This window comes from Triturus cristatus, chromosome 2_2, assembly GCF_964204655.1.
Source record: "Triturus cristatus chromosome 2_2, aTriCri1.1, whole genome shotgun sequence".
Taxonomy (NCBI): domain Eukaryota; kingdom Metazoa; phylum Chordata; class Amphibia; order Caudata; family Salamandridae; genus Triturus; species Triturus cristatus.
Window position 1 is genome coordinate 590,781,706 of NC_140582.1, and position 13,447 is coordinate 590,795,152.

General features: G+C 45.6%; 1 protein-coding gene across 2 annotated transcripts in view; it reads right to left on the reverse strand.

Moving 5' to 3' along the window:
- The window catches only part of FSTL5 (follistatin like 5), a 2,810,134-nt gene that overhangs the window by 2,295,422 nt on the left and 501,265 nt on the right, over positions 1–13,447 (reverse strand). The gene's annotated exons all lie outside the window — the stretch shown is intronic.

Sequence of the window (13,447 nt, forward strand, 5' to 3'; positions counted from 1 at the left end):
AGGGTCAAGTTTTTGCTTTATAAAATACACATTTTTAAAAAAACATACGCTTATCCAGTCATTTTGAACGTTTCCTTAAACTGATATTTTGCTAAATTTGAATGTGATAGTCGATTATGATCTGTACAATGTCCTTTGTGAAAACTGCAGTTCTCAAAGATTTTTCTGTGCACTGTTTTTGAAAGTGTTCAAAGTTGTTTATTTTTCCATCTCAAATTTGTGAACTCTTATATGTACAAAGGTTTCGAGAGGGATATATGCCAGCACTGAAGTTAAAAGTTTTATTCACAGGACATGCATTTGTAATTTTCATCAATACATAGTCATTTGAGATACATGTAATCAGGGGTGATATGAGCATGCTTTTTTCAATTGTTCAAGTACTTCACAGTAGCATGAAGCTCTTACTGGTGTAAATCTGTTGTGGGAAAACCAGAAAAAAGGGCCTAACCATACTCGGGCAACAACATACAGAGCCCTCTGTTGCTACCTCAGGTGAGAGTTTTTTGTCTTAGAGCTTTTGAATGTGAAATGGTGCAGACTAAGACAATGTTTGGATCTGTTCTTTGGGGTGTATGTTTCAATCAAGAAGGAAAAACAAGAATTTCTTAGAGGTGGCAAATTACAGAGTAATAACTGCACTCCTGGCAACTTCAATTTCAGTAATCAGAGTCAGATTTAGGAGTGAGTAAAGATAAAAACTGTCTTTAGAGCTTCAACATAACGACTTATTAGAATTGGGACAAGTCTAGAATCCAGAGGCATACCACAGAGCTTGGATAAGTTTAGGGAGGAATTTATTTGCTAAATAGGTTTAGGTAGGCGTGCTTCAAACTATTGCAATGAATTTAAACCAAAGTGCACACGTTCCAGGAGCATGAGAAGACATGAGTGACCTTCATCATCAGTTTACATGATGTTGCTAACTATTCTGGTACTGAATCCAAAATGCAATATGCCAAGAAGGTAACTGTCAGGGATATTATTTTTCAGATAATAAGGTTGAATCTTGTTGGTGATCATAGAAAGAAAATGGCACCAGAGATGGGGAAATAATTTTCAATAATAGAGACATCCAGGTTCTGTTTCATTTTGGAGAAGTTTAGACTTATGAAGCTTAAAGGCACTGAGGAGAGGATCATTTTGAAAAGAAACGTTAGTGAGAGCCAACTAGTGAGTAAAGAATGATTAGACTAAATCTTTTGTCAGAGCAGGAGAGATAGCATCAATAGAGTACAAAGAGGGTTGTGTGTAGAAGAGAGCAGAAAAATGACCTCTTCGGACATGAGTGAGGACAACTCAATGTAAATTCTAAATTACTATGTGTTTGCAACATTGTAACCTGCTCATGCATTAGAGAGCTCTTCCCTAAATTTAACAGTTTTATTAGATTATTATATGATACTGGAGTTCATACTACACAGAACCCTTGCTCAAATTTACCAGCTATAAATGTATAAGCTTGAGAATTCCAATAGAAGTCCATGCTCTGTTGTGAACATGGGCTTCTATTGTAATTCTCCAGGGCATATTATCAAGCCCATTATCGCCACTTTAGCAGCAGTTTTCTGCCGCTAAACCGGCGATAATTTTAACGCCGTCCTTGATAATATGCCCCTCAGTGTGGGTGCCGAGCACTGGAAACCACTGGCTCAAATTAGAAACTGACTGCAACACAAGCCAGTGTGTCCTGCAGAGCAAAGTTTTAAAGTAAAATCCTCGAAAAAATGCAAATACTAGCAGTCACTTTCATGGTTTTATTATAGGTTAAAAGCTGATAGTGATATAGAGGCAGCATTTCCTCACAGTTGGGCATTAAACCTAGGGACAGGGCAGCATGCAAAGTCCTGGACAATGCAATTTTGAGAATTATTTCTAAAACTGAACCAGCTTCCTGACATTTGAAAATAGAAATAGGAGGCAAAAAGAGTCCTTGCATTGCAGGAGGAACGTTACAGTGCAGGGTCAGAGGTGTGCCCTCAGCAGCCACGTATCTTTTTCACAGTAGAATTATACTCCATGTACTTTCTACTGGATGTTCGACTGTAGGAGACCCAACAGGGATGGATGAATGAATTAGTCCAAACTCTACACCGACCACATTTTAGCAAATTTGGGGGCAATATTATCAAGGATCGGCGATAACATTATCGCCGCTTTAGTGGCAGGAAACTGCCGCTAAAGCGGCGATAATGGGCTTGATAATATGCCCTTGTGAATTCACATAGAACCAGGGCTTCTATGGGAATTCACAAGGGCATATTATCAAGCCCATTATCGCCGCTTTAGCAGCAGTTTCCTGCCGCTAAAGCGGCGATAATGTTATCGCCGATCCTTGATAATATGGCCCTTGGTATTTTGGTATTTTTGTTTATTTAAAAATGCAAATGAGCAACATGTGCTAAACTAGATAAGAACAAACAAAGCCGTTTTTTAAAGGTGTGAAAAGACAAATTAATGAGGATTCATTCTGAGAAAGAGAATGCAATGCAGCACAGAAGCACCTAAGTGACACATGCTTGAATTTGAATCAAGCCTGGCTGAAGGTGGATGGCAAGCATAGACATGAAAGTTTGCTATTGAGACAGCCTTCTTTGAACATGAAGCAGCGAGCATTCACAGACCATAGCCCTGCATTGCAATAGTAGGAGTGCCCTTATTATTCTGTAATTGAAATGCAAGCAGCAGTGTTTACATACAGAGGCATGGTTCTAGAGCGCCTACAGGTGGGCAATGCCAGCAGACAGGAATTTTTCAAAGAAAATATATCCCTCTATCCTCTATCCCTCTCGCTCTGTAACAACAAAACAAGAATACTCACAACTTATAGATGAATTTCTAAAATTGCAGTTTGGTTTCTGGTTATCACGTTTGAAGGAGTTGGTTGCACTCTCACATGACAAATTCAAACATTGGATAGTTCCTAGAACTAATGTGATCAAGCAAATTCTGTTACAAACTTTGTGGACAGTATAAATGAGTAACCTTCTTACACTTGTTTGTCATATAATGATGTGAAATTAACCTATTTCAGGGCATGCTGCTATCCATCTTGAATAACCACGAAATAGGTACGGTGTAAAGCATCCGGCTCCCGGGAATCTAGTGTTCGCACTGCAGATTTGGAGTTAGGATATTGCAAATGAAATATACTCATGCAACTCTAAGGAATCTGCACGCATGCATATAACCTTTAACTAAAAGGACAAGAGCCTTAAATTTGGGGGTCTGTATAATACGTTTTCTCTAGTTGCCTCGTTGTGAAGTAAATACACTTGTCGCTACCCTTATTTAGGGCTATGATATTTGTTACATTAAGTAGGAGAGCAATACCACTGGAGGAGTAGTCAGTTGCCAGGGATTTTCCTGCATATTGCAAATATTCTAAGTTAGAGGATGACGTTGCTGTTAGACCTGGCATCTTTTGGCATGTTTTCCCTGTCTTTTTGCTTTCTGACCTCCCTGTTTTTGACTCTGTGTTTGCTGGTTTAGTGTCTCTGTGCACTTTCTTACTGCTATTCAGTGTTAAAGTGCTCCTACTTTGTAAATTGTATTATGGATTGTTGTGTCCTTGTTTGGCATATTTGATTTACTGGTAAGTACCTAGTAAACTGCATTGAGAGTGCAAGGGCCTGTAAATCAAATGCTGCTAGTGGGCCTGCAGCACTGATTATGCCACCCATACAAGCAGTCTTTCACAGGGTTCTCAGACCTGCCACTGCAGTGTCTGCACGCAGTTTTTGCTGGCATGTCGACTCGGCAAGTGCACCCACTTGCATAGCCCTAACCTTCCCTTTTATTGCATGTAAGTCACCTCTAAGGTAAGCTCAAAGTACCCCTATAGGTAGGGTGCATTGTATGTGAAAGGTAGGGCATGTACTGGTGTGTGTGTGAGACCCATCCTGATAGTGAAATACAGTGTATTTCGTTTTTCACTATTGAAAGGCTATCTGTCCCATAGGATAGAATGGGAGTTTACTTTGAACATCTTATGAACATATTTTACCACTGGGACAAGATGGGGCATAGAGTTTAGTATGCCTGAACTCATAATGAAGAAATACATCTTTTAGTAATGATGATTTTTATGTTCTGTGATTGAGAATACCACGTTTAGGAAGTAGGTATTTTCTTGCTTAGTCATCCTGTGTGCCTCTGCTGGGTTTTGGATACCCTGCCCAAGCCTGCCTTTGTTGGATGAGTCAGGTTTGGGCTGAATACACCTGACCCACATTTAGATTAGTGGGAGGAGGTTTCCTTGTACCTGAATGGGCCTGGTATGCCTTGGACAATGCTGTCTCCACCTCATGCTGGGAAGCTGGGCCAGAGAAGACCTAACTGGTTTGGACTGAGTACAGGCACTCTCTGCCTAGGAGAAACTGAGTATAAATAGTGGGCCCAGACCCCAGAACTATAGAACTCGCTTGAATCAAGGAACCTGCCAAGAAGAAGAGCTGAAAGAACTGGCAGGATGAGTACTGCTCCTTTGCTGTGTTGTTGCCTTGCTGAGTTGGCCTGCAGTTGCTGTTTCTGCCTTGGGCAGTGAAAGGATTGGACTGAACTTTTTTCAATTGTCGCTGAGTATCTTCATGGGCTTCAAATAGAGCTTGCCTCCTGTTCACGAAGTCGCAGGGACAGCAAAGACTTCACCTACCTCTGGGTTTCAGTTGCCAGAGAGAGGGAAAGGAGCCAACATCATCTCCGACACCACAGCTGGCTCTGTGTCCTGAGGGCACTGCAGAAGGCACAGACACATTTCGCGCTGCAACACTGGTCACACCGACAATGACAGCCACTGCAGCCACTGAGCCGCTGCTTGCACCTCCACCTGTGGGCACCAAAGTCTGCATCATCTTGTTTCACTCTGCCACCGGGACTCACCAATGCCATCGCTGCACACTGACCTCGAGACCAATGACCACGCCTTGGTTTTGGGGGCACCGCTCATAAGTCACACGACGCACTGCCCCATCTAACACCGCAGTCTGGGCTAACCGATGCCAGCTCTCATCAACCGGCACTGTTGCTTGCACCGTGACATGTCAGCACCACCATAAGCAGTGCCTCATTCTGCACTGCAGCCCTGGTCTCACCGACGCCACTGGACGACCGTCACCGAGCCATTGCCCGCACCGCGACTTGAGGGCACCGCATGCCGCACCGTTGTTTCACATCGCAACAGTGGCAATTGAAATGACCGGCCTGCACCAATGCGGCCTGCCGGAACCAAAGGTGCTGTTTATGGGTCTGCTTACACTTATGCCGACCATCTCCGGCGTGGTTGGCATGAACTGTTGGGTTCTGTTGTTTTCAGCACCGTTGTAGGCCCGGACGGAGCTACCGTCCTTGAGCGAGCAATGCCATGACTTTCAACAAAGCTGTGGGTACCGCTCGTGAGGAGCACGATGAACTGCTTTGACTTGCCCGCAGCCCTGACACCTGCCAACGCTGCACCGTATAGACTCAGATGCCATTACCAAGGCCGCTGCCTGCACTGTAGCCGAGGGCACCGCTCACGACGAACTGCCCGACTCGCACCACAGCCCCGACCACTTCGACGCCAGTGCTTCATCATCGTGGAGCTGATACTGAACGTGGGTGGATTACTGAATCCATCCATATTGCCCCGTCATAAGGAACCGATGCCTCGCCACCACCGTGACATCACCGCCCTGTCGTAAGAAACCAATGCCTCGCTGACACCGCAAAATCACCTCCCCAGCAACAGTGACAAACCAACACCTCACCTCCCCGACAACAGTAAGGAACCTATGCCTCACCTTCCCTGCATTGCAGTAAGGAACCAAGGCCTCACCTCCCCTGGGGTCCTAAGGAACTGATGCATCACGTGCCCTCTGGTGGTAAGGAACTGCCTCTACCTGGTTCTAACGAAGCATCACCTCCCAGATGCTGTGCTGTTTTTGCTTTCATCGTTTGCCAAGGTGCTGTTCTTTGGGGGTCTTTGTGACTCTACGCCTGATGCCGCGCACCTAGCGATCAGCACCGTACGTTGGATTTTCATCTGCAACGACATTGTAATAGCTCCAGGCAGCTATTGGTAGGCTCTCGGAGGCAAGATGGCCGCTGACTGATGGCAGCGAGAAGTCGCGGCTCTCCCTCCCTTTTCCGAGGTCCCTGAGTATGTGGTTCTAGAGAGACGGTATGATCGAAATCCCTCTTTGGCTAGAGATCTGCACTGTGGACCCGCGCCTTCCCCCCGCTGGATGCTGGAATTCTTGACAGCGCTGAAGATATTCAAAACAGATTTTTTTTTTAAGCGGTTGTGGCGGTGGTCGATTAGAGGCAAGCACTGCGGCAATCTAAATATGGCACCGAGACCTAAACAACTCAAGGACAGGTGCGAATCAGCAAGATCACCCGGCCCTCGATGGGGTAAAGGACAGTTCGGCAGCCTCTGGCCCTCACCGTGGAACACAGCAGCGGAAATGCCCGAAGAAGCCGGATGATCTACGAGGACACACTGGCGGCGCTAGTGACTCAACGGTACCGGGCGATGTGAAAGACATCGGAGCCCGAAAATCAATGGCGGCGGCAAAGTCTGGACCCGACGGAGGTAAAGGTAGAGCAGCTAAAGAGCTGAGACAGCCTACCGTTCAGGAGTCCTTCAAGGCAAAGATGCCGGAAATCGGCGGGATTCATCCTGGGGTCGGAGCCGGAATTGGAGACGAAGAGAGAGATGGAGCTTCACCAGACGCCGAAGGTACTGTTGCTAAGCAAACGGATACATTGTTGCAGGCAGGCTCTGAGAGTCATGAAAGATCGATCAGGGGTTCTTTGGCTGCCGAGAGCAAGGCTGAAGGTGAGCTTTTTTGTGGGGATGGGACACTGCTTGATAGCGCGGCTAGCATCTGCGGTGATTTTACGCCTACTCAAAGTACTGATCAGAATAAAGTAGGCGGATTGTTAGAGATTTTGGCAAGTCCTGAGAAATCAAGTGCTAAAGGTGCAATTGCTCAGATGCAGGCTAAATCATTGTTAACTAGCCGAGGAATTCATGGTACCCCAGATGGAGAATGCTTTTTTTCGCTAAATGACGACTCAGACTCCTTATTGTCAAGTGCGGAAAGCCTGGACAGTAGCTCTGATTTGGACTCCGCAGTTAGCTCTTCAGTACAGAAGGCTCCTTGTACTCAGAGGGCTTTACATAAGAAAAAGTCAAAGTCCAAATTAAATTATCCACCCAGCCCATCTGAGGGAGCGTGAGGTTCTGTAGCGATCCGAACCCGTGAAATCGGTATCGTAGTACTGACACGATTTTGGTACCAATGAACCGTAAATGATCCATTATATGCATAACAGTGTTTTCGCTACGCAACTAGCATGAATTCACTGAGAAATAGGGCATTCTGTTGTAAAGTCATGGCATCCATTTCAGTTACGGCATCCATTTTGTTTCTTGCCCTCACATAGTCAATGAACGGGCGATGACCCCGGCAGAGTCACCTTGTTAAGGACACGTAAGCTCAAGCCCCGAGAAAGGCTGACGCTACATGACTAGGCAGAATCAAGCTGCCTCCCTTGCCTGAGGCCAGTCCTGCTATACTGGTTCTCGTGTCCGTTGTCCTGACTGAAAGGCCGAAGACGGTAGCCATGCCCGTTTATGATCCATAAACACCTCTTATCCTACTTTTCAATCCTTTGCACCTGGCACTGCTCCTCTCCTTCTGGGCTTTTACAATGGGGAGGTTACGATTTTTATGATGGGGAGGATCGGACAAAGAATGGAAAACTGTCAAGGGAACCTGATCGAATACCGAAATCCTACGACTAATTATTGTTTGATGTCTATTTACTGTTTGTTTGGGATACCGGGTTGGGCATGAGAAATATTCGTGTAATGTTGCCTAAAGACATTTTGCGTGTATTTAAAGAACAACCCACTTAATGCAATTTGAACAGTCTCGTAGATTCTGCCTCTGTGTGGTTCCTATGACTTCTGTGTCCCTGCAGTAAATAAACCTTGGTCTTTGACACCACCATCGAGAAGCCCGTGTCTCTGTTTATTTGTGCACCGAGACAGGAGGAACTCAGGGGTCTTTGGGTGTTGTTTCCCTGACACCTCTGGACTCTTAAAAGTCCAGAACCTCAAATTGGCGCCCAACGTGGAGCGACGTCATCCGGTACCGGTCCAAAGCCTGAAAAGTTCGAGAAGTTTCGTGTGAAGATTCCGGAGGGAGGTACCCCGCTTCATCGATCCCTGCATGTCGTAAAAGTGGCCCGACGATCTCTTCCACGAGGGTTCCCGTTCCCAGACGGCTGCAGAGGACCGCTGCCCTGACTGTCGCCCTGTCTTGGACCCGAGGTGCAGACCTTAGTACGGCGAGACGTAGACGGGTTCTCCTTGGTGACGTCTTCCACATTTCAGTTAAGTATTAAGTGGGTTACGCTCAGTTTGGTTGTTCCTTGTTGCTCTGGTTTAATTCGTAGATTATCATTGGTTGCTCTTGTTTAGATAATCTTTGTTTTGGTATTAGTTCATTTTGGTAGGCCTAAGTTCTTTGCGCATTTTGGTTGGAATTTGTCTTTGTTTGTCATGACTACCAGTAGTAATTGTTTCCTGTCCTGGTTACGTTGCAACGGGGATTCCCGGTTGGAGGATTCGTGTTCGGTTCCTCCGATTGGAACTCCTACATATGAGCTCTATTGTAAACATGGTGTTGGTCCTATTACGTATAATGAAGTATGGATCCGTTATACCAGAAAAGATGGTGTCCTTAGTTGGCCACCGCATGGTAGCTTCGAAACCGAAATTCTAGACAATCTAGAAATGAAGTTGTTTAAGAGAAAAGCCCGGCCGGCAATGTTTGAATTAGGAAGACGAAGAAAGAACAGAAAGAGAAAGGGTTGACTTTAATGGAGTCTGCTAGGCAGCTGCATGTCAACGAGACCGAGAAAGCAATGGAGATGGCGAATAGAAAATATAATTTGGCAATTGATAAATGTTACCCTGTATTGCCATCTTGTCCTACTAAGCCGATGGAGGATCATGAAAAGGATCCTCTGTTGTCTTACCTGTTGAATTCACCTCCACCGTATGCACAGGGTATTACAGTACCACAGTTACTACCTGTTGTACAGCCAGCTGCTGGTCAGCCTGGAATAGTTGCTCCACTTCCTTTGATTCCAGCTCCTGTCCTTCCCGTGGTTAATGTTCCTTCGGCACCCCCTCTTCCTGGATCGCCTGCTCCGCCTTTGCCTGTCGTTTCGCAAACTGCTTTACCTGCTACCCCTACCCTTACTATTTCATCTGCTCCAGCTGCCCTATCCCCGAACCCTGTGAACATTCTGACTCCGCTTTCCGTTCGTCGGAAAATAACCGACTCTGTAACTAATATCTTAACTCCTCTCTACAGGTCTTTAATTGAGACCCCCGTTTCTGACTCTATACAGAGACGTAGCCAGCTTCTTGGTCCTCAGGAACGAGACATGTTAGACTCGACAGCTCTTAGGTGGATGTCGAAAGCTGTGAAGTATGATGCACAAAGAGTGTTAGATACTTTTATGCAATGGAATGAACCTACTCAACGTTATGTTTTTGACGTGATGTGTTCTCTTGTGCGTGAAGAATGGGAAGATGATGACTTAGATTCCGTCCCCTCTGATCTGATAAATATTCAACAGAAGTTCGCCGCAGGAATGGTGATAGGTTCAGGAGTAAGGGGAGCGATAGAACTGATTTTAGCTTATAGGGATGATTCCCCTCTTCGAGCGACAAGGGACCCTGATGGTTCACCGATTACTAGGAAAAGACGAGGTCAATATCCGATGAGGGAAGTTCCACCGATATGGCGTGATGCAGTTCAAGCTGATGCGGCTCATAATATTGCAGCTGCCCCGGCACAATTCCAGAGAGTGTGGATACACATCCCTTGGAAGCGGGCCGAAGTATTAGCAGTAAAACAAGCGTTACCAGACCCACGTAAAAATCCTGCTGGTTATTACAAAGAGTTAACGCAGACAGTTCAAGCGTGCATCATGAATTTGGCAGACATTGAAATGTTATTTGGTAATGTAGTGCCACAGCCTATATGGGCAAGATTCGGCAAGAGAACCACCCAGTCGCCTTAGGAGGTGATTGGCCAGCTATTGTAGCAGCAGATGCGCAACAAGTTGGCGGTGCTAAACCTGAACCTCTGATTGCTACCCTACCTGGCAGAATAATTAATCTGATGAAAACGCTGATGCCAGCATTACGAGTTAATTGGGATAAACTATCGGCATGCAAACAAAAGAAGGACGAAAGCGTTTCTGACTTTTTCACTAGATTTGAAGAGACATTCGTAGACCACAGTGGGCAAGATATGAGTACTGAAGGAGGCCAGAGATTGTTTGTCGACAAGTTCGTGTTTAATTTACTACCTGAACTTAGTAACAAGTTAAAGGATTCTGAAAGTGCATGGGCAGTGTCGACAACAGCACAGATACTTGCAACTGCTCAGTATTACGAGAATAGAGAGAAGGAAGAGAAGGAAAAGTCAGAAAAGAAAACAAAAGAGTTAAAGACTAAAGTTCTTTTGCAACAGGCGTATCCGCCTCGTTCGAATCAGTCAGATTCACAGCAGCGACCCCAGTTTCAGCAACAGCCACAATTCCAGCAAGGGACGTCCCAAAGATTTAATTATGGTTTTTCTCGACAACAGTTAGCATGGAATCAGTGTGCCTATTGTAAAAAGGAGGGCCATTATAAGAATGAGTGTCCGGTACTGCACGCACAGACTAGTGGTGTCCCAGCTCAGAGAGGTACTGTTGGATCTATGCAAACTCCTAGAGGTAGAGGACGTGGTACTATGACACCACAGGCCGATCGTCTATCGAATTATTTCGATCAGCGAAATGCACAATCTGCGCAAGCAGGAAGATCTCCACAGTATCATGTTGAAGATTATTATGATCATAATGAGGAGATTCAGAGAAGCGAGCACTAGGACAGCCACAGGCAAAGAGAGGGAGTAGTATCAGTTCCAGTTGATCAGAGTGGACCTTATGTCGCAGTAGTTACCTCAGGCGTGGTCGAACCGTTTCTGTTGGATACTGGTGCAGCAAAAAGTTCAATTATGCATGCGAAACTCCCTGGCGCACCTTTGTCTGGCTTAACGAACACTTCAGTAGGTTTTTCAGGCGCCCCTGTTCACAATCCTGTTTCTAGTCCTTTGCCAATATCTGTTGGGCCATGCGAACTAGAAGCACCCCTTATTCTAACAACCGGTTGTAATGAGAATCTGCTTGGTTTAGATCTGTTGAAACGCCTGCATGCGACACTGTACTGTTCTCCTTCGGGAGTACAGCTCACATTAGGCAAAAGAGTCATCTCTCCAATGTATATGTCGATGGATAAGCTCCCACCGGAGCTGCGTTCTCTCCCTGATACTCTTTGGGCAACTGGTCCTAACGATGTAGGCCTCTTGGAAATTCCCCCTTATGTGGTAAGTCTGAAAGCGAATGTTAAATTCCCACGAATCCCACAGTATCGGATTTCGAATGAAGGGGAACGTGCACTCTTACTGATTGTGAAAGACTTAATACAGAAAGATGTGATTGAGGAAACTAGAGGAAATATCTGCAATAGTCCTGTTCTGCCGATTTTGAAACGTACTGACCCTTCCAAGCCTCCAATCTACAGATTTGTGATTGACCTCAGAGAGGTTAACAAAATAGTGATTCCACAGTTTCCTGTAGTCCCAGATATCACTGCATTATTGACGTTGATTCCTGCCTCAGCCTCATGGTTTACAGTTACCGACTTGAAAAATGCATTTTTCAGCATTCCCATAGCCGAGGAAAGTAGAGACATTTTTGGTTTCTCCTTAGGAGGTCGCAGTTTCAGATTCAAGCGCGCTCCACAAGGTTATTGTGAGAGTCCTTCAATTTACAGTCAAGCATTGAAGAGTCAATTAGATGCTCTTGTACTTCCTCCTGGTGTTGCTCTGATCCAATACGTAGACGATCTTTTACTGGCTGCTGATGACAAGGAAACTTGCAAAGCAGCTACAATTTCTCTATTACGTCATTTGTCAGACTTACATCACAAGGTGTCACCTTCTAAACTGCAATATTGTTGCCAAGAAGTGACTTACTTAGGTCATCTTTTGTCAAAGGAGGGAAGAAGGTTGACCCCAGAGAGAATCAAAGCAATCTCGCGGATGACTGTACCAAGCACACAGAGAGAAGTGCGTGCGTTTTTGGGTATTACGTCATACTGTAGGCAATGGATCCCAAATTTTTCTCTCATGGCAAAACCATTGGTAGCCCTGACTGGAAAAGGTGTTCCGAGCCCTTTGCCATGGTCTGATGAATGTCAACAGAGCTTCTCTGACTTACGTGATGCGCTGTGTTCAGCTCCTGTGTTGGGTACTCCTGACTACAGTAAGCCGTTTACTTTATATGTCCATGAAAGAGAAGGTTGTGCGTTGAGTGTTTTAACGCAACAATTTGGTGACAAACAGCGACCTTGCGCATATTTCTCATCCACATTAGATCCGGTAGCCAGAGCATTGCCAAGTTGTTTGAGAGCTACAGCAGCAGCTGCAGTGTCTATTCGACAGTCTGCTGGACTAGTCATGAACAACATGTTAGTAGTCATGGTTCCACATGCTGTGGATAAACTCATGAATCGAACGAAAACTCAGCACCTCACCAGTGCTAGACTATCAGGCTATGAGCTGACGCTTTTGGCAAGTCACATTCAGATCAAGCGATGCAACATATTGAATCCAGCAACGCTGTTGCCGACTACTCTGGAGTCGAGTGATACAGAGCCCCATGACTGTTGTTTCAGAACTGAGGAAGAGACAAAAGGTAGGATTGATTTGAAAGATACTCCGTTACTAGATCCAGACGGCACCTTATATGTCGATGGGTCGTGTTTTAAACTACAGAATGGTGATGTGACGGCCGCGTATGCAGTTACGACTTTGAGTACGATTGTTGAGACCGCAAGAGTAAGTCAGAATTCTGCCCAAGCTGCAGAATTAATTGCACTAACAAGAGCGTGTGTTTTAGCTGAGGGAAAGAGAGTGAATGTGTTTACTGATAGCCAATACGCCTTCGGCGTATCACATAGCTTTGGACGTCTCTGGAGAGAAAGAGGTTTTCTCACGTCCCATGGAACTAAGATCCAACATGGACAGTTAGTCAGTGATCTATTGGAATCTCTGACCCTACCGAATGAAGTTGCGATTGTGAAGTGCAGTGCACATCGGAAGATTACGGATGATGTTGGCCGTGGGAATGCGTTTGTTGATGAGGTCGCCAAAGAGACGGCCAAGAACATGACGAGCCGAATGTATGTTGCAACGTCTGCAAGATGGATTGCTGAATCAGGGATGTGTGAGAATACGATTGAGGGGGGCGTGGCTTGGCGCCCGCGAGCGATGGCGGCGTCCGTGTAAGCTACGGAGCGGCACCGTGAGACTAACCGGTTCCTGCT